At 47.3% G+C, this 26,330-nt stretch overlaps 1 long non-coding RNA gene across 1 annotated transcript; it reads left to right on the top strand.

The window, feature by feature from the left end:
* Positions 1-464: 464 nt before the first annotated feature.
* On the top strand, positions 465-16,766 carry LOC310835332. Its single transcript, XR_014559562.1, has 4 exons — positions 465-1,031; positions 1,541-1,849; positions 10,002-10,131; positions 15,778-16,766. It is a non-coding gene; the product is annotated as an uncharacterized lncRNA (long non-coding RNA).
* The last annotated feature ends 9,564 nt before the right edge of the window (positions 16,767-26,330 follow it).

Here is a 26,330-nt window from a genome sequence, read left to right as displayed (position 1 = left end):
TCCTCAGGCAGCCATACTTCCCAGAGTTATGGGACTGATCGTTAAACCACTCTGGGAATTGTAATTTTCTGAGGAGAATCCTAAAGAATAACTGCACAATAAAAAATAGCACACATGTATTAAAGTGACCTGGCTTTCTGCTCCCATCCCCCAAAAAATCCTGGGGGAAATCAGAATTCTTGGTGATTTCTAAGCCCCAGAACAGAACTACAATTCCCAGAGTTCCCTGGGGAGAAGCAATTATACATTTCTAGTTAGTAGGATCCCATAACACGATTTTTGAGAACAGACAAATGGTTGTTGCTCCACAAAATATATATATATGGGGTCTGACAGATATACACAATGGGGGTCAGCACAAAGAAGGCTCTGTTCCTGTCACTGCAGAGGTAGCAGAATCCTGACTGCAAACAGGAATGGCTTCACTTTTTCTGCAATGCTCTGTGCTAGCTGGTAAATCCTTTGGTATCTCGGGTGATGAAAGTGACTTGTACAACTGCCAGGTAATTATTGTCATTACAATAATCTGCAATGATCAAGGATGTATCTGCACCGATGGTGCTTATTAGAAGGACGTGCATAACCCATGATCGGTTCTAGACTGAATCCTCGTTGGGTTGTGAGCTAAACGAATCCAGCAGAAGACACCCCCGGGGCGGAAACCAAACAACCCACCTAACGTGCTTTGAGTGCCCAAGGGAAGCCCTTCTCAGTTCTGCCCCAGCTTGTTAATGGATTAAACAGGCAAGTGGGACTCTGGCCAAACAAAAAGCAACTTGTCAGTTTCCACCCTTTAATTACGCGAAGGTGAAAGAGGGAAGGCGTCCTGGCTCTGGTATGGAATCAGACGGGTTTTTGCATGCACCAGCCCAAGAGGCTCTTGCCCAACCGCCAAACAGAGGAGCAGGTCAGAGAACTCAGAGTTCCCGTGTCCTCCACCTGTGCCGAGGTAGTAAGGACAAGAGGTGGGTCGCTTTGACCAGGCTGGGGCGGGTGGGGGAAGCAACACGATTCATTAGCCAGGAAGGGAAGTCATAGAATCATAGAATCATAGAGTTGGAAGAGACCACAAGGGCCATCGAGTCCAACCCCCTGCCAAGCAGGAAACACCATCAGAGCACTCCTGACATATGGTTGTCAAGCCTCTGCTTAAAGACCTCCAAAGAAGGAGACTCCACCACACTCCTTGGCAGCAAATTCCACTGTTGAACGGCTCTTACTGTCAGGAAGTTCTTCCTAATGTTTAGGTGGAATCTTCTTTCTTGTGTGTGCTTCTGTGTGTGCTTCTCTGGAGCAGCAGAAAACAACCTTTCTCCCTCCTCTATGTGACATCCTTTTATATATTTGAACATGGCTATCATATCACCCCTTAACCTCCTCTTCTCCAGGCTAAACATACCCAGCTCCCTTAGCCGTTCCTCATAAGGCATTGTTTCCAGGCCTTTGACCATTTTGGTCGCCCTCCTCTGGACACGTTCCAGTTTGTCAGTGTCCTTCTTGAACTGTGGTGCCCAGAACTGGACGCAGTACTCCAGGTGAGGTCACTTGAGATGCAGCCATTCACAAGAGCAGGATCTACAAGGGCAATGCATTTCTCCAGTCCCCGAATGCACATCCAAGAGGCTCCTAGACAGGGACTCTGCAGAGGAATCCCTGGTGTCCTCCTCACTGCACCATCATCTTGTGGGCTCGCCAGAAGAGGGAGGCCTTGTGCACCATGCCCAGAGCATGGTCTGCAGCTTCTAGTGAAATGTTTGCCAGGTGGCACAAAGGAGCCAATAAGGTTGCATCTGGTTCCACAAAGCTTCAGCTTCTGGCCTGGATATTGTTGACAGATGTGAGAATACGTGTAAGTAGCTACTTCTGCCATCTATGCTCTGGTAGGGTTGCCATACAGTGGTACCTCGGGTTAAGAACTTAATTAATTCTGGAGGTCCGTTCTTAACCTGAAACTGTTCTTAACCTGAAGCACCACTTTAGCTAATGGGGTCTCCTGCTGCCACCGCACGATTTCTGTTCTTATCCTGAAGCAAAGTTCTTAACCCAAGGTACTATTTCTGGGTTAGCGAAGTCTGTAACCTGAAGCGTCTGTAACCAGAGGTACCACTGTATTTCAAAAAGTGGAAATCCAAACACAAAAGTTGTTGCGTCAGGGGTTGCCATATTTCAAAAAGTAAAAACCAGGACACCTCAAAAATTGTTTACTTTTTTTTTAAGGGAACCATCAAAATTGTTGAGATTCCTTTAGGAAACCCCCAAAATTGTTGAGCTTTCTTTTTAACTTTTTGTTTTCTGGAAATTCACCAGCATCTACACTTGCGAGAGAGGGTTGCCATACGTCCGGATTTTCCCGAGTGGCAGTGGCGAGGGAGCATCCTGTTGCTTCTCCATGGCCCCTCCATGGCCGCTACAGCCGGCCTCTTCCCTTGGGAAACTTGGAGCCCCTGCTGGGAAGAAAGTGGGAGCAGAGCACAAGGAGTCTTGATGAAGAGGAGGAGGAGGAGGAGGATTGGGGGGGAATTGTGTGTCTGTGTCTAATCTTGCCCCTTTCTAAAATTTATTTATTGGTGTGTGTTTTTCTTTTTGTAAATCTAGGTAAAGATAAAGGGACCCCTGACCATTAGGTCCAGTCATGACTGACTCTGGGGTTGCGGCGCTCATCTCTCTTTATTGGCTGAGGGAGCCGGCGTACAGCTTCCAGGTCATGTGGCCAGCATGACTAAGCCACTTCTGGCGAACCAGAGCAGCGCACGGAAATGCCGTTTACCTTCCCGCCGGAGCAGTACCTATTTATCTACTTGCACTTTGATGTGCTTTCAAACTGCTAGGTGGGCAGGAGCAGGGACCGAGCAACGGGAGCTCACCCCGTCGCAGGGATTCAAACCACCAACCTTCTGATTGGTAAGTCCTAGGCTCTCTGGTTTAACCCATAGCGCCACCCATGTAAATCTACCAAAGAATAAAGTAAAATCGGAATTACAGGGTTTTCTCAGTATGGTGAAGGGCTTGTATGCTATGTCCCATTGGTGTCCTTATGACGCCACCCATTGGTAGAAAATGCTCTGGGGGAGGGGACAAAAAAATGAGGGGTCAAAGGGGGTAAGCTGAGAGCTAAGTGCGAAATACAGTCGTACCTCAGAAGTCAAACGGAATTCGTTCGACTTCCAAAACGTTCGGAAACCAAAATGCAGCTTCCGATTGGCTGCAGGAAGCTCCTGCAGCCAATCGGAAGCCACGTTGGATGTTCAGGTTCCAAAGAATGTTCGCAAAACAAAACACTCGCTTCCAGGTTTGCAGTGTTCGGGAGCCAAAACGTTCAATTCGCAAGGCGTTCGGGATCCAAGGTACGACTGCATCCCTATTTTCATCTGAGGAATATTGGAGGGTATGATGGTCCAGGATCTTTGAGGCCTCCTGGCCTTAATGCATGCAGTGTGCTGCCTGGAACTGGCAGGGCTTTTTAAAAATAAAAAATAAAAACCCAGATGCTCCTATTACCAGCTCTCTGATGCTACCGCAGCCTGCTCTGAATTGCCAGCTTTTCTGGGCAAGGATCCTGTTTTTGAACAGTATCCATCATAAGGGAGCCCTGCTCTCTTTGCTACTGGAATACTAGCATCCGTTGCCAAATCTTTCCATGGGGAGAGTGACGTGGTGATGAAAACATAGGCCTGCCTGGGCCTCCTGGATTCCAAGCGCAGTGCCAGCCTGGAAGGGGCATCACGTGGGGCAGTTTTCTTGAGGCTGTTAGAAATATGCAGCAGCTCCAGTACTGGCCCAAGAGATCTCCCCCCCCCCCAAAAAAAAACATTGTTAGGTGAACTTCCCCTGGTCCCCCCTATCTGATTTTCATTTTACCTCATCTTTAGCAGTTTACATATATCATAATTTTTAACCATTTTTTTTATCTCACTTACTTTTACCATAAAAAACTTCACATTTTATCCCTTACAAGTAATACTATTTTAAAATACCCTATCTTCTACTTCTAACCCGACAGCCTATATCCTTCTACTTCTAACCCGACAGCCTATATCCACTTCCAAAGCTATTCTAAGATTTAAATCTTAACAGATTTTTTCAAATATTCTTTAAACTTCTTCCAATCTTCTTCCACCGTCTCTTCTCTCTGGTCTCAGCACTGGCCCAAGAGATCTTGCCTCACGGGGTGGGAAATCCAAATGGCAGCACACACACACACACAACAACAACAACAACAACAACACACACACACACAAACAGTCAACCTGGAGGTGCCCTGTAGAATGAATGAATGAATCTTTATTTGCGTCAGCCATCAGCCATAGCAATAAAACAACAATAAGATATACAAAGAATAGTAATAAAAAAGTCAATTATATAAAATACATTTTAGGGTTTTGAATCAATAGTCAAATAGTGGATCTTATTCTAATTGCCCCAGCTAAAAACCTTGCCTGATAGACCAAAGGTTTGGTTGGGTAGGGACCCCTGAGGTGTGTGGAACATAAGGGGCTCAAAGGCAGTGGCGTAGCGTTGGGGGTGCAGGGGGGGCCGTCCACACCAGGCGCAACATCTAGGGGGTGCGCTCGCACTCGCAGCTCTCTGCCCCCTGCTAAAATCCACGGGTTAGGGGGCGCAAATTACTTGCCTTGCCCCGGGCGCTGACAACCCACGCTACGCCACTGCTCAAAGGGTATGTTCACATGACTCCTTGCAGGGCCGGCCCACCCCTGAAGCAAGGTGAGGCAAGTGCATCGGGTGGCAGGATTCACAGGGGCGGCAGAGGGGGCAGCTCCCCCCTCCCCAGATTAAGTAAAACAATAGAAATACTTAACTAACTGACCAATCACATAGATTCTGTCCCCCCCAACAAAAAGCCCTGTCCCCCCAAATCCTGCCTACGCCCATACTTCGACACCGTGTGCGCCTGCACGATTGCACATCTTTCAGATGCACAGTAATCATTCGTTGCCTGTATTTTTAACTCGCCCTTCAGGTCTCAAGGTGGAATAAAATACTGTCCCACTATTACAATGGAGGCAATACAAATAAGATCACAGCTAATTGCACACCAAAGCCAGTGAGTAAAATGCTGTAGTTTAAAAGCACAAAATGCTGTACAGTAGTTTAAAAGCACAAAGTCTTTAAAAAACAAAACCCAGAGCAGACTAGCTCATATCTAACATGCTGCGAATGCCCGGATGAGCAAGTAGTTTTTTAGTTTGCACCGAAATGAAAAGAGTTGACATTCTTGTGGTGTTTCCTTTTGTGTGGTTTTAGGAGGGGTCAGAGAAGTCTCGTTCTAGCATTCTCTCTCTCTCTCTCTCTCTCTCTCTCTCTCTCTCTCTCTCTCTCTCTCTCTCTTTCTCAAGTCAAGGTTTTTGGATCAGGGCTCACCAACAGGCCAGGCTGCATCAATATAGTCATGGATGCTGAGCTGAGAGTCCTGCATTTGCACGGGGTTGGACTAAATCACCCTCAGCATCCCTTTCCCATTCTGTGGCTGAATGATCAGACCTCTGGGTGATCTGCTGTATGACATTTGGTACTGCTTAGGGAGGTGGGCTTGGGCCAGGGTGGTGGTGCAGAAGGCATAATAATAATAATAATAATAATAATAATAATAATAATAATAATTTATTATTTATACCCCATCCATCTGGCTGGGTTTCCCCAGCCACTCTGGGCGGCATCCAACAGAACACTAAAATACAAAAGATGTTGGGAAGCAACTCCAAATAATAGAATTGTAGAGTTGGAAGGGACCCCGAGGGTTATCTAGTCCAACCCCCTGCAATGCAGGAATCTCAGCTCAAGTACCCATTGCAGATAGCCATCCAACATCTACTTAATCCAGAATGCGGTTGCTAGACTGGTGAGTGGGAGCGGCCGCTGAGACCATATAACACCGGTCCTGAAAGATCTTCATTGGCTCCCAGTATGTTTCCAAGCACAATTCAAAGTGTTGGTGCTGACCTTTAAAGCCCTAAATGGCCTCAGTCTTGTATACCTGAAGGAGCGTCTCCACCCCCATCGTTCAGCCCAGAAACTGAGGTCCAGCACCGAGGGCCTTCTGGTGGTTCCCTCCCTGCGAGAACTGAGGTTACAAGGAACCAGGCAGAGGGCCTTCTCAGTAGTGGCACCCGCCTTGTGGAACACCCTCCCATCAGATGTCAAGGCAATAAGCAACTATTTTACTTTTAAAAGACAACTGAAGGCAGCCCTGCTTAGGGAAGTTTTTAATGTTTGATGCTGTATTGTGCTTTTAATTTTTGGTTGGAAGCCGCCCAGAGTGGCTGGGGAAACCCAGCCAGATGGGCAGGGTATTATTATTATTATTAATAATAATAATAATAATAATAACACCTTCCAAGAGAATCCGATACACTGCCAGAAAACTCTTCCTGAAGTTTAATCAGAATCTCCTGTCTTGCAACTTTCAAATGCAAAACATTTGGGGGGGGGGGGAGAGCAGCGCTTGGAAGTCTCTCTGCCCTCACCCCTTTAGACTGGAAAATGGCTCCATTTCAAAGTGACTTGTACAAGAAAACTTCCCGGTGGATTGTGCTCTGATCTGCCTGCTGCTGCCTTTGATGGTGCCCCAAGCCTGCTGTCTCTGGTAGTTGACTCGCTAAGCATGTCTAGTCCTGGTACACCATGGAGGAAAATATGCTGATCGCTTGGCCCATCCCACAAAACCACAAGGGGGAACTGCAGAATCGGAGCATAATCCACGTTTGGCCATATTGGTCTTGTACACACCATACATTTGAAGCACCTGTGACTTTCCCCCAAAGAATCGGGGGGATTTTAATTTGCTAAGGGTGCTGGGAATTGTAGCTCTGTAAGGAGTAAGCTACAGTTCCCGGGATTTTTTTTTTTTAGGGGGGATATCACATGCTTTAAACGTATTGAGTGTACATAGGCATTGTTCAACACACCATGCAAGTGAGTACCCCGTTCTGCAAGGTGTTGCTGGTTGCGTTTCTGGCGTGGGTGCTGCTAATGTGTCAAACTTGTGGCCTGGGAAAATGTTTTCATTGTACTTATTTGCATGTTTTAAACAGATTTTTAAGTATGTCTAAAGCAGGGGTCAGCAACCTTTTTCAGCTGTGGGCCGGTCCACCATCCCTCAGACCATGTGGTGGGCCGGACTATATATTTTTGGTGGGGGGGAATGAACAAATTCCTATGCCCCACAAATAACCCAGAGATGCATTTTAAACAAAGGGGCACATTCTACTCATGTAAAAACACGCTGATTCCTGGACAGTCTGCGGGCCAGATTGAAAAGGCGATTGGGCCTCATCCGGCCCCCAGGCCTGAGTTTCCTACCCCTGGTCTATAGTTTTAGTTCTATCCATGTTTTAATATTTCTTTTAATGGTTGTTTCTTCTACTGTATGTTTTTAGTGATTTTTGTTTTTATCTGCAAGCCGCCCCCCCCCCTCTCTCTTAGAAATACATAATGGGTGCATGAGCTGGGAGGCAGGAGTCTTGGGTTCCCTCTGCAGCTTAGCACTCTGTGGAACAAGCTTTGCCACGCTCACATAGTCTGCCATAATGGGGAGAAAGTTTGTGTGGTACGTTATTAAAGGGATTAAGCTAATTCCTTAAGATATAAGCAGCCATATGTGGTCAATTAGGTAATAATGAGCAGCGGAATGAGACACACACCCAGGAACACAGGGAGCACCTCCACCCAGTCATTCTCTATTGACTTCCTGGAGCAAGGAGGAGCATCTCCTCAGGTCCCATCAGCCCGTGTGGCTGAGGCAAAGCCTGGAATACAGGGAGCCTGGGATGTGGGGCGGGTAGGGAGTTTGTTTGCTTTGCCACTGTGGGGTATGGGGAATCTCCCTCTCCCTCTCCCTCTCCCTCTCTCTCTCCATTCTGTTTTCTGTTGCCCAGTGACACAGTGTTTGTTAATCCTTCAAAAGGGCTGCCGTGTGTGGGTGACTCACAGCGGCATGAGTCACAAGAAACAGAACCATCTCGCCTGGCTGGCAGCCAGCTACCGGCCTCGCCAGCCAGCAGCCCGGCCTCCCCCTGCTGCTCTCAGAGTGCGCTGCTTTGGGTTCCCACCCCGATTTGTAAAAAATCAGCTGGGGCTCAGCATTTGGCTAGCACTTTGTGGGACTGGTCCTCTGAGGTCCAGCGGGTCTTGAGGACCGAGGCTGTGTACGTTTAACACACATTTCCCCCGCAAAAGAACAACGAGAACCATAGTTTGCCCCTCGCCATACCACAATTCCTGACACAATTACACTACAGCCCCTAGGATTCTTTGGGGGGACAGGGCGAGAGCGAAACAGATTTCTGCAGCAGCGGAACAGATAGAAATCTGTTCTAGGCAGCTGCACAAAGGCCAGCCCAGAGGCTGAACTAACGTCAAGTGAGAATATACAGGCTGCAGTTCCTTAGGTCAGTAATTACCAAAATCTGAGCCCCAAGCAGCCACAAGACAAAGGAGGCTGTCCACCACATCTCTGCGTGGTTTGGCATCTCCTTCCAATCACCCTCTTCTGAGGGCAGGTCTTTCTGTTGCATCTCTGCAGAGAGTGTGATTAGATTGTTCAGCCATTCCATACCCTCCAACATTTCTCCAATGAAAATAGGGACGTCCCATTCCATAATGATAATTTTACTATTTATACCCCTACACATCTTACCGGTTTGCCCCAGCCACTCTGGACGACTTCCAACGTATATAAAAACATAATAAAGCATTAAACATTTTAAAACTTCCCTATACAGGATTGCCTGCAGACAGCTCAGGGGTCGGATAATGCCACACCCTCCATCATTTCTCCAATGAAAACAGGGACATCTTAAGGAAAAGTGGGACATTCTAGGATCAAATCAGAAACCAGGATGGCTTCTCTAAATCAGTGACATCCCTGGAAAATAGGGACACTTGGAGGGTCTGTAATTCTTTCCTCTCACATGGAACTTTACTGGGAAATGCACATGGATTTTGCATGTGTTTTTTTCCATGTGTGTGGAAGACAGACTACATTGGAGTCAGCCTCAGGTTTGGCCTGTCCAAATTATGCCCCACATCTACTAAACAAGGAGCCTCATGACCTTACTTGCAATGGCACAACTTATTTTCAGCCTATCTGGAGTGGAATTTGATGCGACAGAAAGCATGGGCCTGATTGCCACATCCTCATTCTTTCTCCACTTATCCTTTCAGGTGAAATGGGCTCTCTAACCCAAGAAAAACTTTAAGGTGCTCCACAAAATTATTTTTTGCTTTTGCAGCAGCATGGCTACCCCTCTTGATATCCCACTATTCTCAACAGCACAGAAATATTGGATCTCAACTATCCTTTTGCAATGTAAAGCCCATGGCATCGTAAGGCATGCTTTACCATAGCCTGATCGACATCCTCCAGGACGGGGCTTATCTGGTACCCCAGCCTAAGTTCACAGCAGTCACTTGGGCATCCAGAGATAGGTCCAGAAGCCTATGCTGTCTACTTCCAGGCCACATGGAGCAGTGGGAGCTACATGTTACAAGAAACATATTTTTTCCTAACCATTATGCCCTGTATGGAGCAATGAAGCTGTCCAGTCTAGCTTCAAGGCTTTTTCTGACTCACAAGTCCCTTCTGTCCAATTCATCAGCTTCCTGCGGAAGCCTGTTATTGCTTCCAGGCTTGTCCTTTGTTTGAAAAATATTTGGGATACGAAGTGTCCCGTTTGTGCTGGGCCTGTACAGAGTTCCCTGCCATGTCTTTCAGGGCCTAATTGAAGACTAGGGTTTCCTGGGGTATCCCGTTGCAGTAGGGAGAACTGAATGCAAGTGGTGAATGGAGGTAAACGAGAAGGGAAGCGAAGCAGCTGATGGGAGCCACGGGATGCAGCGTGGTGATTCACACCCTGGAAAGGCCCTGGGCGGCAGCCGAGTCAGGAGGGGGCAAAACTGCCTTCGGACTGGACCTGGCATGCAAACAGCTAGCACAACCCAGCTTCATGCCTCTCTGTCTCTTTGCACACATCTTGCCATCCCAGGAGTGTTGAGTTTTCCTGTTGTCATGTGCACAGGAGTGTGTTGTGTGCCTTCCCCAAAGCTTGTCCGTCTATCCCAGATCGAGGTGTGTTTTGTCGGCCTCCCTGATCGAGAGTTCTCTAAAGGTATCTGGTGTGTGAACCACTGCCCTCCCAGGACCCCCCAGTTCAGCTGCATGGGCTGCTGGCACTGGGTCCCCCATGGGAAGGCATGGCGTGGAGGGAGGGAAGCCCGCCTGGTGGTGAGTCAGTCCCCAGCAATGCGCCAGTGAGTCACCGGCAGGGTGGGGCCGTGGTGACAGTGTTCCCGCTCGGTCTCGGCACACACAAAGGCTCTTTGATGCAGCCTGCGCTAGGTCACCTCCTCTGGGGCCAGTCCTGCCTCGTCATGGGTTCTTGGCTTCCCAGTTCTTCTTGGCCACAGAAATTTCCAAGGAAGGAGAGCACTGGAGATCACAATGAGCATAGCCTCGCCACACCTTGTTCACCTGCACACGCTCCATAAGATCACATCTTTCCAACCCCTGTTAACTGATCTGGAATGACAACAGTGCCCTGCATCGTGACTCAGAACAACTCAAGAGAATGAGGAAAACGGCCTTGCCCAGCCACTTTGACAGTGCTGGGTTGAACGCTGTGGAGGCCCCTAGGCAGTCGAAATCTCAGGGGGCCCTTTGTGCACATGATCTAGTGGGATAACATTGAACCAAGAAAGGTTGATTGTGATTTTCTTTCAACAATATTCAATATTATTTTGATCCATTGCCACAGAGTCCCTAAAAGGCATGGGGCCCAAAGGCCAGTGCCTCCTCTGCCTATTTGGTAATCCAGAACAGCACTTCGAGGCCACTTCACAAACTATATTTTTAGGCCTACACTTGAGATAGTTAAAATGCACATGCAGCATATAGTGCTTCCAGACAACCTGTTCATTGAGCCTGATACACTTTCAGGAAGATTAGATGACATTGGCTTTGGGATTATCATTCATTCTGAGTTGTCTGAAGGGAGCTTAGATGACATTGTGCCAACCAAAGCAAGCGTTATCCCACACTTTTGGGTGCATTTCCCTGTTACTTTCCTTACTGCAGAAAGTCTGAAATTTGAGGAAGTGTGTTCGTTGTGCAAGACCTCCCAATCAGCTATAATTGTGTAAGCTGAATTTTCTGGTTATGTGACTGAATCCCACCCAAAATGAGCAACAGTCTGGAAGCGCCCAAAACGTAAAGGGACCATACAGCCAATAAGTGCTTGTGAACACATGCACCATTCAAGTACGCCTGTTAACTGTGCACTCCAGGTTCAAACTAGATCTGACAGCAGCAGGTGCAACTCAGAGTCTGCTGAATTTTTATAAACAGGGCATGGGTATTAAATGCAAAGTATGCTAGGAGACACAAGCAGAACCCTTTTCACCCACTGTTTTAGCCTCTCTGTTAGTTACCAATCAACTATTTATTTTCTCCCCATTGTATTGGGGCGAAGTGCTTTACAAAAATGTGTATAATAGGCAAAATTGCATACACAAATGTGTATATTAGGGGAAATTTGCACTAAAATGCTGGTGAATTTTCATGAGGACAAAAACATTTTCACACACAGATGTGGAAATGTAGAGAGCTGAACTTAAGACTGGAAAAATTAGAAAGTGAGATAAACCAAAATTGAAACGTTTCCCCATCCCTAAGCACAGGGATAAATTAAGCACTGGCAACAAAACTGCTTCTTACGAAGATCTGAATTCTTGCAATAAGGAAAGTGATGGGGAAATGCACTGGAAAGAGTGGGATGACACTTGCAAAGTCATCTAACCTCCCCGCAAGCAAATCAGAATGAATGCTCGTTGAACAGCCAGCAGCATTGAATTCCCCTGCAAACAAATTAAGACGTGTGCTCAATAAGCAGGTGGCCTGGAAGCTCTGCGAGAGAAAGAAAGCTTTCCATTTGAAATTTCTCTGCCTCCAGGCATCAAGAGATCGAGGGTTGTCCCTGGATGTCAGGGACCCTTTGGAGGATGAGAGCATCACAGCTGGGAGAGGAAGTGACTGCACTGTGCAGGACTCACATATTTATTCATTAATCGGTTTCTCCTGCTGCTTGGTTCAGGATTCAGATGGTGGTGTCCTATGATCTTCCCTGTTCATTCTCTTCCCCTGTTGCTCCCCCTGCTGCTCAGCGGAGAACAAAACAATAGAGCAAAATGTCTCCCATTGCCTCTTGCTGCCACCTCAAACACCTTGGTACCTTAGTTTTTTAGCGTCTTGAAAGCCGAATGTTTTGAAACCTGAACACCAAAAACCCGGAACCGCTTCAGTTTTTGAACGCACCTTGGAAGTCGAACGGCTTCTGCTATGTTTTCTTTTTCTTTTTTCTCCATTGACTTTGCTGACCGCCCTTTGCGTCTCGGTTGTCGAACGTTTTGGAAGTCGAACGGCCTTCCGGAAGGGATTATCTTTGGCAACCGAGGTGCCACTCTATTGCTATGGGCTCCGGCAATTGGTTTCAAGACAGCCATGTGAGATGTTAAAACTAAATTCAATCACATGATAGCCCTGGGTGTATGATGCTTTCAGTATCTAATGTCTGCCTGTGAGATCACCTGAGGGCAATAGCTGTCGATGGGAAGAATTAAGGATGCTCAAGGAAGGCAAAGTCTCTGCTCTCAAACAATGGTTTGAATCAACCACCCTGTTTGCTCAGGTTGCTGCTGCAGCTGCTGACGAAGACAGAGTGATACATTTTCTCAGCATTTTTGCCTAAGGGCATATCTACACTAAGCACAGTTTTATACCAGCTTAATAGCCATGGCTCCTTCCTCCACCCACGCTCCCACAAAATACTGGGAAATATAATGTTGAGGCAATCAGTCAGATGGCCGTCTGAATCCAACAACTGGATGGTTCTCCATCAGAGATCCTTAACTTCCCTAACTTTGTGTTTAGGGGTGCACACTGTGAAGTGCATTGCTGCTAAGAGGTCAGCCACCAGCATAATTTCCCAGATGCATCTGCACATATAAATTGGCATGTGCACGTGTTGTGTGCATTTGCACGATGGGCCTGTGCCCCAAGTGTTTTAAGTGCAGACTGCAACCCGAAAGTGTGCCCGATCTGAGTATAATCTGGTGGCTAAATTGCACACAAACATATGTATTACCGTTCTGATGGCTGCTTCTTCAGGGAAACACAGCATGAGAAGAGGTGATTTGGTGTGATAACATAGAGAAGGGTTGAGCTTTTTCTTTTGCAAAATTTCAAAAAGAAGACATTTTTGAGTTATTTTTTAAGAAATTCGCCAAAAAATCAACACTTCCAACGTGGGTTGCCGTACGTATGGGTTTTTACAGACATGTTTATCAGAGATTCTGCCAGAGCGCTATTTCTGAAGGATGAATTCCAGATATGTCCAGGAAATTGCAGGCGTATGGCAGCCCTAACCTTCTTTCCGTAGCTGCTTTTCCTCCACAGGTTGCTAGATGTGGGTTTACTCTTACAAAGATGCCTCTGCCACTCTGCAGGGAGGGGCTGTGGGAGGGGAAGCAGTCTTTGGAGTTGTAATAACACACCTGTCCTTAATGTATCGTGACTACAGGGGCCCTGAGGGTTGTGCCCCAGCCAGAATCTAGAGACACTGTAAGCAAGAGAGCCCGGGTCACGCCTCTCAGTTCTTGTAGCGCAGCCTCTTCAGGAAGCAAGCAAATATGTTTGTGTTGTCCCACTGTGCAACCTATCAGCTTAGAGAGGAAGCATGCGAAACACGGACTTTATTTTGCGAGCTCCGTGAGACATTGTGAGACTGGCACACTGCAAGAGGCAGGCAGAAAAACGTGCCATCTGTGGCCTTTTAGCTACGCTGCCCATACCCTGTCCGTATGCCTGGTGGCACAGGTTGTCCTCACCTTTGGCGTCACTCAGCTGCCTCCTTGGCGCCTAGTTCCCCCTGCGTAATTGGATTCCTTGAATGGCTGGGAAAAAGGCCCAGCCTTAGCTGCAAGGGCTGGGGGAGGTGATGGGCAGGAAACTCCCTTTGAGGGTGAGTCAGAAGGGAGGTATCATATCTGATGGACCAAGCCTTGCAGGTGGCAGAAAGGAGGCGGCCCTGCGAAGATCAGAGGTGCAAGGGATCTCAACACACGCCAACGCCTTTGCAGTACCAGGAATCCCTGGAGGCCACTTCTGCTTGAAACAGCCTCTCTCACATAGGCCAGCAGCATGCAGTTCCTATTGCCGTGATGCCTTTTCATACTTGGCTTGGTTTGAGCTCCAGAGGAATTACAAGGGCCTTCCCTGTCTCGTTCCCCCATCAAGGTAATCTGGGATCAGCCTGTTGTAAACAAAAAATTGCCCTTTTCCAAGAGCCCATATAGAGTCCTTACATAGGTTCCCTATTGGTAGGAGAGAATAACAGAGGCCAACCAGAGAATATTGAGAAGCAAATGCAGCTAGTAAGCTTGATCTTTATTGATCTGTTGCAACAGGGTGCTCCCCTCACCCGCAGGAGAGGAGGAGGAACCCAGAAAAATGGCGCGCAAGGCCTTATAAAGACTTTTGAAATTGCCACCCTGTAGATCAAGACCACCCCCAGAAACATCATACATACATCACAGAAGGGGTGTAACCCAAGACCAACCCTCAGATACATCACACCTACGTCACAGAAAAGGCGGTCTAAACAGAAATGTTAAATGTTGTTTTTCTCCTGTTGTTGTTTATCTCCTGTCTGGCAGGTTACTTGATTGGATTGCCTGGGGAGCCTGGCCAGTCTTTTGTAGTGATAAATACTTAGTTCCTGGGCCAGGTCACAGGCTCACACCCTATTCAAACACAGACATACCCTTAAGACAGGATTTGTGAAGGAAAAGACAATGGGGAGGCTCTTCTACTTTGACCTTGCAGAGAAACATTTGCTCAGTTTAGGAATCAAAATGGTTCCAGGTTGGTCTTCCTGTGCTGATCTATGTACGTATGGTTATGAACATTACCATATATCTAAGACCTCAAAATTCCTATCACAAGCCGTATATCATACCTTCCAACATTTGTCCAATGAAAATAGGAACGTCCCATTCCATAATGATAATTATTTATACTACACACATCTTACTGGATTGCCCAGCCATTCTGGGCAGCTTCCAACATATATAAAAACATTACACATTAAAAAAAAAACAACCTTCCCTATACAGGATTGCCTTCAGATGGTTTCGGGGTTGGATAACTCTGTTCCCTCCAACATTTCTCCAGTGAAAATAGGGGCTTTCTAAGGAAAAGTGGGACATTCCGGGATCAAATCAGAAACCGAGACAGCTTCTCTAAATCAAGGACGTCCCTGGAAAATAGGGACATTTGGAGGGTCTGGTATATCTGATGTTTTGAGTCCTAAGGAAGATTGCTAGGGAATCACTCTCGTGCTGGAACAGAAGTACAACACAGTCCACAGTGGACCCCTGAAGGAAGGAACACAAAGAACTCCCTCTCCACGTAGTACAGTATCTCCACTCTGAATTCATTTCCTTCTCTAATCCAGTTTCTGTTGGTGTGTCTGAAAACCACTTCCCTCTATGCACCAAATCATGGAATGCATAGGTTCCTACAACTACTTTCTCTAATTCTAATATGTGATTGCTACCTTTATATTTGCTTCTGAGCTCCTGCTGTATTAAATTCAGCTTGAAGCTGGGATCACATTGTGGAGACTGGAAGCTGAGTATCAATTTCCATGCATCCCCTAAGGGCATTTCTTCTTTCTTTTTCTTTTTCTTTTCAAAAATGTTGCATAGGGTCCACATGTCTTCCTTCTGTGTTGCACGTCTGCTCCCAGCCCTGCTCTTTTGTACTGGAGAAAACCTAATAAAAGTCCATTCATTGTGGGTGCCACGTAGAAAGGATATTGTCCACAACTTGATTTGCAACAAGCAGCACAAGTTTTAATACTCACACTTATCTGCAGACTCTTCTGTTTTGTTTTTTTAAAAATGTAATAATTTATTCCATTTGCCTCTTCCTTTTCCCAAGGTACATTGCCTTGGGCATTAATTTTGATGAAAAGGAAATCCAGACCTAAAAAAAACTCAGAACAGAGTAGTGATCAAAGAAGGAATTTATTGCAGCTGCCGAGAAGCTTACACATTTACATTGGCTCAAACTGATAGGTAAGAAGTTTTGATCTACAGATTGGAAAACAAACAACACATTTCCCCACCTGAAACAAATAAGAGGTATAGTCCCACATGCAATCCACATTCACAAACCTGAATATAGTTGAACTCGGACCTGGAAATAATAAGGTAAGTCCAGATAACTGTTGGATCTGAGCTAACATTTCAAAACTAGTACACTGATGTAAGTTGGTTCAAATTTACTGGATTATTTCTCGACATTTGACAAAATAATCCAGTCCCCTGTATTTACTTAGGAGATCAGCCTGGCTCTAGCCATTTGCCAGAGCCCTTGCTCTTGACTTGGCAGCTGGCCCTTTCCGGCCCTTCAGAACTTTCAACTTAGGTGCCAAGGCCCAGAGAAGCAGCAATTGAAGCTGTCAGCAGAGGCAGTGAGAAAATAAGACCTATGAGGAAGGTCCAATGAGCATCCAGGGAAGAAGTTGTGAAGAGCACCAGAAGAGTGGCAGCAGAAACCATTTATTTGTGCGGTACCTACAATGCATAACTTATGTCACATTGAGCAAAGCAGGGTGATGTGCTCTAACTAATAAGAATCCTATAGAGCAAAAAGCACAAAGGGGCTATACTCCTGAGCTTTGAGTGCCAGATTCTAGCCAACAACTAATAAGAAGAGCATGAATCTTGGGGAAGTTGCTTGATTCTCTGAGAAATTTTATTTTATTTATTGGATTTATTTACCTAGCCTAAATTGCCTTATGGCAGCCTCCCCCAACCTGGTGGCCTCCAGATGTTGTCAGACCTACAACTCCCAAAATCCCTGGCCATTGGTCATCCTTGCTGAGGCTGATGGGAGTTGTAGTCCAAAATATATGGAGGCTCCCAGGTTCAGAAAAGCTGCCTTATGGGATGCTAAGCTAGATGGTCCATTGCGTTGACCTAGCATGTCGTCTGTTATTGTGCTCTGCCACCAATTAAGGGCCTTCTCAGGCTGAGGGCGCAGCCAATGAAGATGGTCCATGGCCCTTTGCAAGAGAATTTTGGGAAAGGGACCACTCTATCACCTGTTAGCAAACCCTCCAAGTGTCCCTATTTTCCAGGGACGTCCCTGATTTAGAGAAGCCATCCCGGTTTCTGAATTGATCCTGGAATGTCCCACTTTTCCTTAGGCTGTCCCTCTTTTCATTGGAGAAATGTTGGAGGGTATGGAGTTATCTGACCCCTGAGCCATCTGAAGGGAAGGGTTTTTTTTAATGTTTAATGTTTTATTGTGTTCTTATAAATGTTGGAAGGTGCCCAGATGGCTGGGGCAAACCAGTATGATGTGTGGGGGTATAAATAGCAAAATTATCATTATGGAATGGGATGTCCCTATTTTCATTGCAGAAATGGTGGAAGGTATGCCTGTGAGTGGTCCCTCTGTGGACACGCCAAGAAGGAATAGAGACTTCCTGCTATGGGGGAGCATGAGAAGAGTCACTCCCAAGAACGCTTGCTGCTTACAGGACCAAGCCTGGAGCCTTTCCCCTAAACCAGAGGTTTTCAACCTTTCTGAGTCCACAGCTCCCTTGACCAACTACATTCTTTCTGCGGCACCCCTGTGGGGCTCAGGAGCCCAGTTGCGTCACCCCTTGCCTGCAGAGCTGGCAGCCTCTCACCCTTTTTTGAATACCTTCCTTGTGGAGGGTTCCCTCAGCCTCCTCTCCCCTCTCCTTGGGAGTCCTCAGGGCAGCCGCTGCTGCCGCCCATGGTCCCTGAGCTGTGCCCCCAGCCCCAAAGAGAGGTGTCTCCTCACACTGCCCCACAGGGGCCTGGTCTTGGGATGCGTCCGGGGAGACAGGGGCATTCGGCAGGTCCCCAGCTGGCTCCAGCCACTGACCAGCAGCCGGGTGAACTCTGGTTCTCAGAACAGCATCTATCAGTGACTCGAGTCTCAGAAGCCTTCAGAGACTGAGCACGCTCTGATCAGCAGTGTGAATACTTTTCACAACGGAAGTGGCGGACAGAAACATATGTAAGCATATTTAAAGGCGTTTATTCAGCATCAGGAACAAAGGGAAAACATCTCTGCTTCCCTTCATGTTCAAGCAAACAGCAGTATAGCAAAAGCAATATACAGTGGTACCTTGGGTTAAGTTCCAGAGGTCCACTCTTAACCAGAAACTGTTCTTAACCCGAAACTGTTCTTAACCCGAAGCACCACTCTAGCTAATGGGGCCTCCTGCTGCCACTGCACCGCCAGAGCACAATTTCTGTTCTCATCCTGAAGCAAAGTTCTTAACCCAAGGTACTATTTCTGGGTTAGCAGAGTCTGTAACCTGAAGCGTATGTAACTCGAGGTACCACTGTACAACGGAAGTTCCCAACAGACTGTGCTGGTAGTAAACAGACATGTGACATACAACAATCCACACATCTGTTCTAAAGGTGGAATGGAACTATATCCTAACACCTGGGACTTGTCTGTCCATTCCCAACAGCAAGGGCCGGTGGACTGGCTGGCTGGGCACCCTCGCCCGCTTGCTTGCTTACTCCGAGGCCACCTCAGCTCCTGGCAACCAGCACCCCCTGGCCAGCCCCAGAGGCATCATTCGCCTGTGGAGCTTGTAGCCAGGGCTGCTGCAACAAACAGCTGTGCAAGCCTTTGGGAGGCAGAGATGCAAGAGGGCATCAGAGGAGGGAGGGAAGGAAAGAGGGACAGAGGCCAGTGTTGGCCACGGTAGCTCTGACCATCATTCAAGGCACCCCAGGGCGCCATAGTACACTGGTTGAAAGTCACTGCCCTAAACAGACACAGCACCCACACAATCCAGGCACGGCAAGGGAGCGTGTGCTTGTTTCTAGTCTGCTTGAGACAGGAAGTAGAAAAGTGTTGGGAGGACTGAGTGAAAGGCAGGTGTCAAATGCCTCAGGAATGTTCCAGCAAACCTGCCAAAGAACCTTTGGCACTCCCTTGCTCCGGCCCTCCCTGTCACACTTTCCCTCTCCCTCCTTTCACAGAGAAAAGATGGCGCCTTTTTTGTTCCCCCAAGGCAAAACAGGAATACTTTGCTTTCAGGAAATGGGTTCTTCCATCTGCGGCCGCCTCCCCTCTACGTTACTTGGTCCTGTGTTTGAAAACACCTTTCTCCACTTGCAGGCTACAGCCAAGACATTGAGGCGCAACAGAAGTGGGGGAATGGTTGTGGGTAGATGAGGAAAAAACAAAGGACAATGGGGATGAGTGGGGAAAGAAATGGTGGGCGAATCACTCCCAATTTTTTTTTTTTAAAGCGAGGTTTCAGGTTTCATTTGTGCTTGTTAAGTTGTTGCATTAGCCAGATACCCACAAAATGGAGAGAATGGCCATGGACTCTGAGGTCCCTTTGGGCCCCTCAATAAAATATTTGAGGGGACCTGATCCCCCAGTGTTGGCATTGCCATTCAAATGGTGTGTGTGCAACATGCCTTGTGATCTATTGTGTGGGCTTGCCTGCCTCCCCTATTTTATTCAAGTTGGGACCCCTGACTCAAATTATCTTTGAAGGCCTTCTGGTGGCCTCCTCTGTTGTGGTGTCCTGGTTAGAGGACTCTCTCCTTAAGGAGCCTTAAGGAGGCTCACTCTTTTCAGCACCAAGCATTGACTTCTAAATTTCCCAGGCTTTTAACATCTGAGACATCTTCTTTTTGAAGTCTCATTATTTTATTGCTGTTTTAAGTCTGTTATTTTATTGTTTGGTGTTTTAATGTTTTTTGTTCTTTTTAATGATCTTCTTGTTGTACCTTTGAACCACCCTGGAAGTTTTATACATAAAATCTTTATTTCGGTCCAAAGACCCACAAAGCACTTTCAAAAGCAAAATAAAACAGGAATACAGGGAAAGGATTCCAAGACGGTCACTATGTCTTATCCCGAGTATGTGGGTTTATATTTCTTATTACTTCTGAGAGGAACTTAGCCGCAGCCAGGGTAGTATCATCTGACATATCTCCAAGGAGATACTTAAGGTAGAAGGTTTTGGATTTTCCAGTTAAGTTTACCAGGAGGGGTTTAATTAATTGATCCCTGGCTTGTCTGAACTGCTCAGTGTAGAGTTGATACCCTGAGAGCAAAAGCAGAATCTATTATGATATGGTATGCCAGACAGTCTACCATTTAGTACAGTGGTACCTCGGGTTACATACGCTTCAGATTACAGACGCTTCAGGTTACAGATTCCGCTAACCCAGAAATAGTGCTTCAGGTTAAGAACTTTGCTTCAGGATGAGAACAGAAATCGTGCTCCAGCGGCACGGCAGCAGCAGGAGGCCCCATTAGCTAAAGTGGTGCTTCAGGTTAAGAACAGTTTCAGGTTAAGTACGGACCTCTGGAACGAATTAAGTACTTAACCCGAGGTACCACTGTATGTCTGATGGAAATACATTTAATCTGGCTTTGGTGAATAATCAGTGATAGGTACAGACTTAATCATGAAATATGATTGGTAACTGAAATTCATGGCCATAGTGGATTCCCTAGTAGTCCACAGGTTACATAAGATCTAGAGCGAAGATCTAGATCTAAATTTATATATATGGGCAGTCTATAAGATGAAGAATTATTTAACTAGAATTGTGCCAAACATTTTGTGTCCCCCCCCTCCCAACCATTTGTTGGGTGAACCAAAAACCTCGTGAAAGATCACTGAGGGAGGAAAATATTTTTATCTGAAATGTTTGGGAGGGGGTTGTTCACATACGGTACTTTGCTTAACTTTATGATGCGGCCAAGAGATTTCCAAGTGTTTGGGTGTTGTTGTTGTTGTTTTCAGCTTTAAAAAGCCTCCACACTACTTGTTGTTTAGTCGTTTAGTCGTGTCCGACTCTTCGTGACCCCATGGACCAGAGCACGCCAGGCACTCCTGTCTTCCACTGCCTCCTGCAGTTTGGTCAAACCCATGCTGGTAGCTTCCAGAACACTGTCCCACCATCTTGTCCTCCGTCGTCCCCTTCTCCTTGTGCCCTCCATCTTTCCCAACATCAGGGTCTTTTCCAGGGAGTCTTCTCTTCTCATGAGGTGGCCAAAGTATTGGAGCCTCAGCTTCAGGATCTGTCCTTCCAGTGAGCACTCAGGGCTGATTTCCTTCAGAATGGAGAGGTTTGATCTTCTTGCAGTCCATGGGACTCTCAAGAGTCTCCTCCAGCACCATAATTCAAAAGCATCAATTCTTACAGTGTTGCAAGGCCCTCTCCACAAGCCACCACGAGGCAAACTTCTTGGATTTCCTCTGGAGCTGCATTGCTTCACATCGTGTGACTCTGAAGGGATTCCAGAAAGTGTAGCTGGTGGGAAGTGTTACAATACTTTCTCCTTCCAGCTGCACTTCCTGACAAGATCCAGCATCACTCTCCCAGACATTTCAGATAAATTTATTCTCTCTGCAGTAAAGCAGCAGATTAACCACCTCACAATCTGTGCAGGGGAGTTAATATTTTTGGGGAACTGGGTGGGTAATTTCATCCCCACTTTAGATTTAACAGTGATGAGCACCAGACAATCAGGGCTGCACCTGATAAATATGAATGGCTGGAGTGTGTGAGAGATGAGAGAGCTCAGCCTTCTTCGCCTCCCAGCCACTCCAGACTCCCCCTCCCCTCCTAGGGGGTATTTTGCAACCTGTCATTGCCATGATTGTAGTGCATTAGTGGTGTATTTCTACTAGAAATTTCTACTACGCATAATTCCATTTGTGCCCTGCCTCCTCGATGTTATTGTATTATTGCCATCTGGAGGAGGAGGAGGAGTTTGGATTTGATATCCTGCTTTATCACTACCCAAAGGAGTCTCAAAGCGGCTAACATTCTCCTTTCCCTTCCACCCCTACAACAAACACTCTGTGAGGTGAGTGGGGCTGAGAGACTTTAGAGAAGTGTGACTGGCCCAAGGTCACCCAGCAGCTGCATGTGGAGGAGCAGGGAAGCGAACCCGGTTCACCAGATTACGAGTCCGCTGCTCTTAACCACTACATCACACTGGAGGGGCACCCTTGTGCTATATGCAACTCTATTGGTACAAAAAATAAAGTGGAACATTTCTAGTATGAAATGGTACAGGATTTCAGCAAGAAGCTATGGGGAAGGAAGCATCATGTTTGCCCTGAAACCTTTGCAGATGCAAACAATATTGAAAGCAGGACCACAAATAAACAGTATCTTGATGAACACAAATCTCTTCTTTTTCTTTCTTCTTTGGCAATCACTGAGGCCGAGTAAGATTTTCTTCCATGAACATGATCTTAACAGTGAGTCCATAAGTGACTGTGGAGGCCAGTTCTGAATCCGCACGTCCTTCCACAGTGGGGACATAGGTTTCTGGGAGGGAGTTGATTATGGTGAGGGTTTGTCAAACATGCCTTCCTCTTAGCACATTTCTCCCGTTTGTCCTGAGTTTGAGCGTCTTCAAAGTAAAGGCTGTTCTCCAATTGGAGCGCTCACAGGCCAGTGTTTCCCAATTGTCAGTGTTTATACTACATTTTAAAAGATTTGCCTTGTGAGAATCTTTAAACCTCTTTTGTTGACCAGCAGCATTACAGTACGCTGTCCGTTTTAAAGTTCAGAATAGAGTAGTTACTTTGGAAGGCGACAATCAGGATGCAAACAGTATTGAAAACAGGGCCAGGGCCGTCTTACCCACAGGTGCTAGGGGTGTGGGGCACCCGGGCGCCAGGCTCTCAGGGACACCAGGCCGAGAGTCTGGGGCCTGAGAGTTGAGTCTGGGGAAGAGCCCACCCTTCAGTCAGAGTGCCACAGCGGGCTCTTCTGCTGCGAGCGGCTCTGCACCGTGAGTTCAGGGGCGACCGAGCCAGCGAGACGCTGAGGCGGGAGGGCAGCTCTGCCCTCCTGCATGCCTGGGTCTGGGCAACTTGGGGGGGGTGTCGCTGGACGGATTTTTGCACCTCATCACCACATATGCTTAAGACAGCCCTGAGCAGGACCACAAATAAACACCTCAGTATCTTCATGAACACAAATCATCATGAAGGCACAATAAGAAGCATCTCTGGGGGAGCCTTCAGGGGATGAAAACAACAGGAGACAGACACGGCCGCCACCAAAGAGTGTCCTGGGAAGGAAGCAAGGATCCAGCCTGTGCGCAACCTGCACCTTGGAAGCTGCTGCAGCTGACAGAAAGAGGCAAACTGGGAGAGGGGAACGGCAGGGGAAAGTCTGGGGGTTATGGCTGGGTTAGGAGGAGAGGAGGCTATAAATAACCTGGACCGCAGCAGTGGTTTTTCAGTGGCCCATCTGAGCTTTCTGTGCTAAATTAAGTTCTGTTTGGCACCATGAGGTGGAAAACCGAAGCACCATTTGAGTAACAAAGTCATTTTCCTGTCAAAGGTGACCATTGTGCTGTCTGTGCTGGGTAGTGAAGGAGGCACCTCAGGGAGAGAATTTATTTTTGCGCTTCGAAGTAGGCAACCGTACCAAGCGTCATAATGACTTTTGCAGCTGATTGCCTTGGCCAGACTAGAGTTCAGGGAATGTGTATTAGGCATAACCTCATTCTACTCATCTATATGGGTTTGCTCCTTGGAGAGCCCTCCCTGGTGGAGGAAGCCATGCTGCTGTGAGACTTAGTTTCCTGAATTATATTTTTATTCTGCCATATAGAAATACTTAAGGGCTGTGTACATTCAAAGAGCAATTCAGTGTAAAAAGCTGATTAAAATGCAGGCTTAGACGACCATAATGAGCCCAGCAGATAGGGCTGACACCCACAGACTAATAAAGAGGACAGTATTTTTGGGTGGCCCTCAGCCACATTTGACTGCCCAGCCGGCCCTTGCATTGTCTTCCCAAAACTGGGTAAGGTGATGGGCTTTGGGAAGGAGGTGTGAGGGCTCCTAGAGTCCTTCCTCTTCCTTCTCAAAGCCTAGTTAGTGGTCTCCCAGCATGAGGCCTCACTCTCCCCATACCTGACACGGCATTATGCAGCCCACAGGTTCCATGTCAAAGTACCCTTGTACTGGCCCAGGAACACAGGTGGCGCTGTGGTCTAAACCACTGAGACTCTTGGGCTTGCTGATCGGAAGGTTAGTGGTTTGAATCCCCACAACGGGGTGAGCTCCCGTTGCTCTATTCCAGCTCCTGCTAACCTAGCAGTTCAAAAGCACACCAGTGCAAGTAGATAAATAGGTACTGCTGCGGCAGGAAAATAAACAGCGTTTCTGTGCACTCTGCTTTCCGTCATGGTCCTCTGTGCGCCAGTAGCAGTTTAGTCTTGCTGGCCACATGACCCAGAAAGCTGTCTGTGGACAAACACCAGCTCCCTCGGCCTGAAAGCGAGATAGGTGCCGCAGCCCCATAGTCGCCTTTGACTGGACTTAACTGTCTGGGGGTCCTTTACCTTTTACCTTATTCATATAAGCACCAGGTAAGTCAGGTCTTACCCTGGAATGATGTGGGTAATGCCGAGTACCAGGAGAAGCTCCTCCCTTCGCTATCGCAAGCACAGTCTTCTACCACCTCCATGTGCAACCTGCCCCTCTCTCAGCCCACACAGCTCAGGGCGGTGGCCTGTTGCAAGTTCTTAGCTGGTGGTACACAGCTGTGAACATTAAACCCAATGCAAATCCCTCCTCAAAATGAATTTCTCCCGCTCAGCTCACAATGAATGACTCATTGGTACAACAAGAACAAACAATTCCATGGTTTTCCTCCTCTGGGCTTTTGTGAGCATACTGCCTGTTCCCAATCTCTCTCACACACTCTCTCCAGGAACGCTACAGTTTTTGACTGAGCCTTATGTTCACCTCAGGAGCCCCTGAATTCATGTGATCTGTTTGCTCTGAGAGGACGCAGCAGTCTACCATGAAGGCTGCTGTTATGTACTGAGTTGAATAGGATCCAAACTGCAGCAGTCTGATTGGTCCTAGAACAATATGCTCCAAAAGGCAGCAGTCTGATTGGTCCTAGAACAATAGGATTCAGAATGCAGCAGTCTGATTGGTCCTAGAACAATGCAGCAGTATGATTGGTTAGCAGGAACCACCCAATCATGCTCCAGATAGCAGTGAATCCACAACCTGATTGGCTTACAGTAGAATTCTGGAATTAGCCAATCATGTGCAGCCTATTGTGTAAATCATGTATATAAAGCAGATACTTTGAGGGGACTTGCATTCATTCCTCCTCACCACTATGAGCTGAATAAAGAGCATGAAATCACTTTGCGACTCTGAGTATATTTCAGCTGCCTTGCTTGCTCCTGAAACCCCACCCAGGTCTGGCCTGGCCTGTTAAGGGCAGCCCTGTTCCCCCATCTCCAGCTTCTGTCTCCATGTCTCATTCAAAAAAGAAGAACCCTGTTTATGAGCCATCGGGTGGCATTCTGACTCTTTCACCACTTCAGGGACGAAAACATCCAAGACTGAAGGCAGGCAGGAATTCTGAAGCGAGGCAGAAACATGGTTTGAAGGCACTTCCTTTGCCCCAAACGCAAATCCTTTGGCAGGGAAAAAGTGGATGTGTGTTCTACTCTAGCTGAGCCAAAATTTTGCCACATTTTTCAGGAGTGGAGAAATGGGGCTAACCATTTTGGCTGTTTTTCAAGGAGGGGCTGCTACTCCAGCATACCTTCCAAGTGTCCCCATTTTTCAGGGTCATCCCCATAATTATGAAGGCTGCCCTGGCTTCTGATTTGATCCCAGGGTGTCTCTGTTTCCTCCACCAATGCTGCTGCTGCCAAGCTTGGCATGAGCCGGCATTTTAAAAAATGCTTTATGTGTCCACATCCAAGGTGGGCGGTACTCTTCTTTACAATACTAAAGGTAAAGGGACCCCTGACCATTAGGTCCAGTCGTGACCGACTCTGGGGTTGCAACTCTCATCTCGCTTTACTGGCCGAGGGAGCCGGTGTACAGCTTCCAGGTCATGTATCCAGCATGACTCAGCCACTTCTGGCGAACCAGAGCAGCACACGGAAACACCGTTTACCTTCCCGCTAGAGCGGTACCTATTTATCTACTTGCACTTTGGTGTGCTTTCGAACTGCTAGGTTGGCAGGAACAGAGACCAAGCAACGGGAGCTCACCCGTCGCGGGGATTCGAACCGCCGACCTTCTGATCGGCAAGTCCTAGGCTCTGTGGTTCAAAGTCCTTATTGGGTGTTCATGGGTTGCAAGGTCCAGCTGGAGAGGCTCAGAGGGGGCCCTTTTATGAGAGGTGAGGCTCTCACCTCAAATGGCAGGTTCTCA

The sequence above is a fragment of the Podarcis gaigeae genome, assembly GCF_964106915.1.
Source record: "Podarcis gaigeae genome assembly, chromosome: 17".
Lineage (NCBI taxonomy): Eukaryota > Metazoa > Chordata > Lepidosauria > Squamata > Lacertidae > Podarcis > Podarcis gaigeae.
This window is presented reverse-complemented; position numbering and strand designations above follow the sequence as displayed.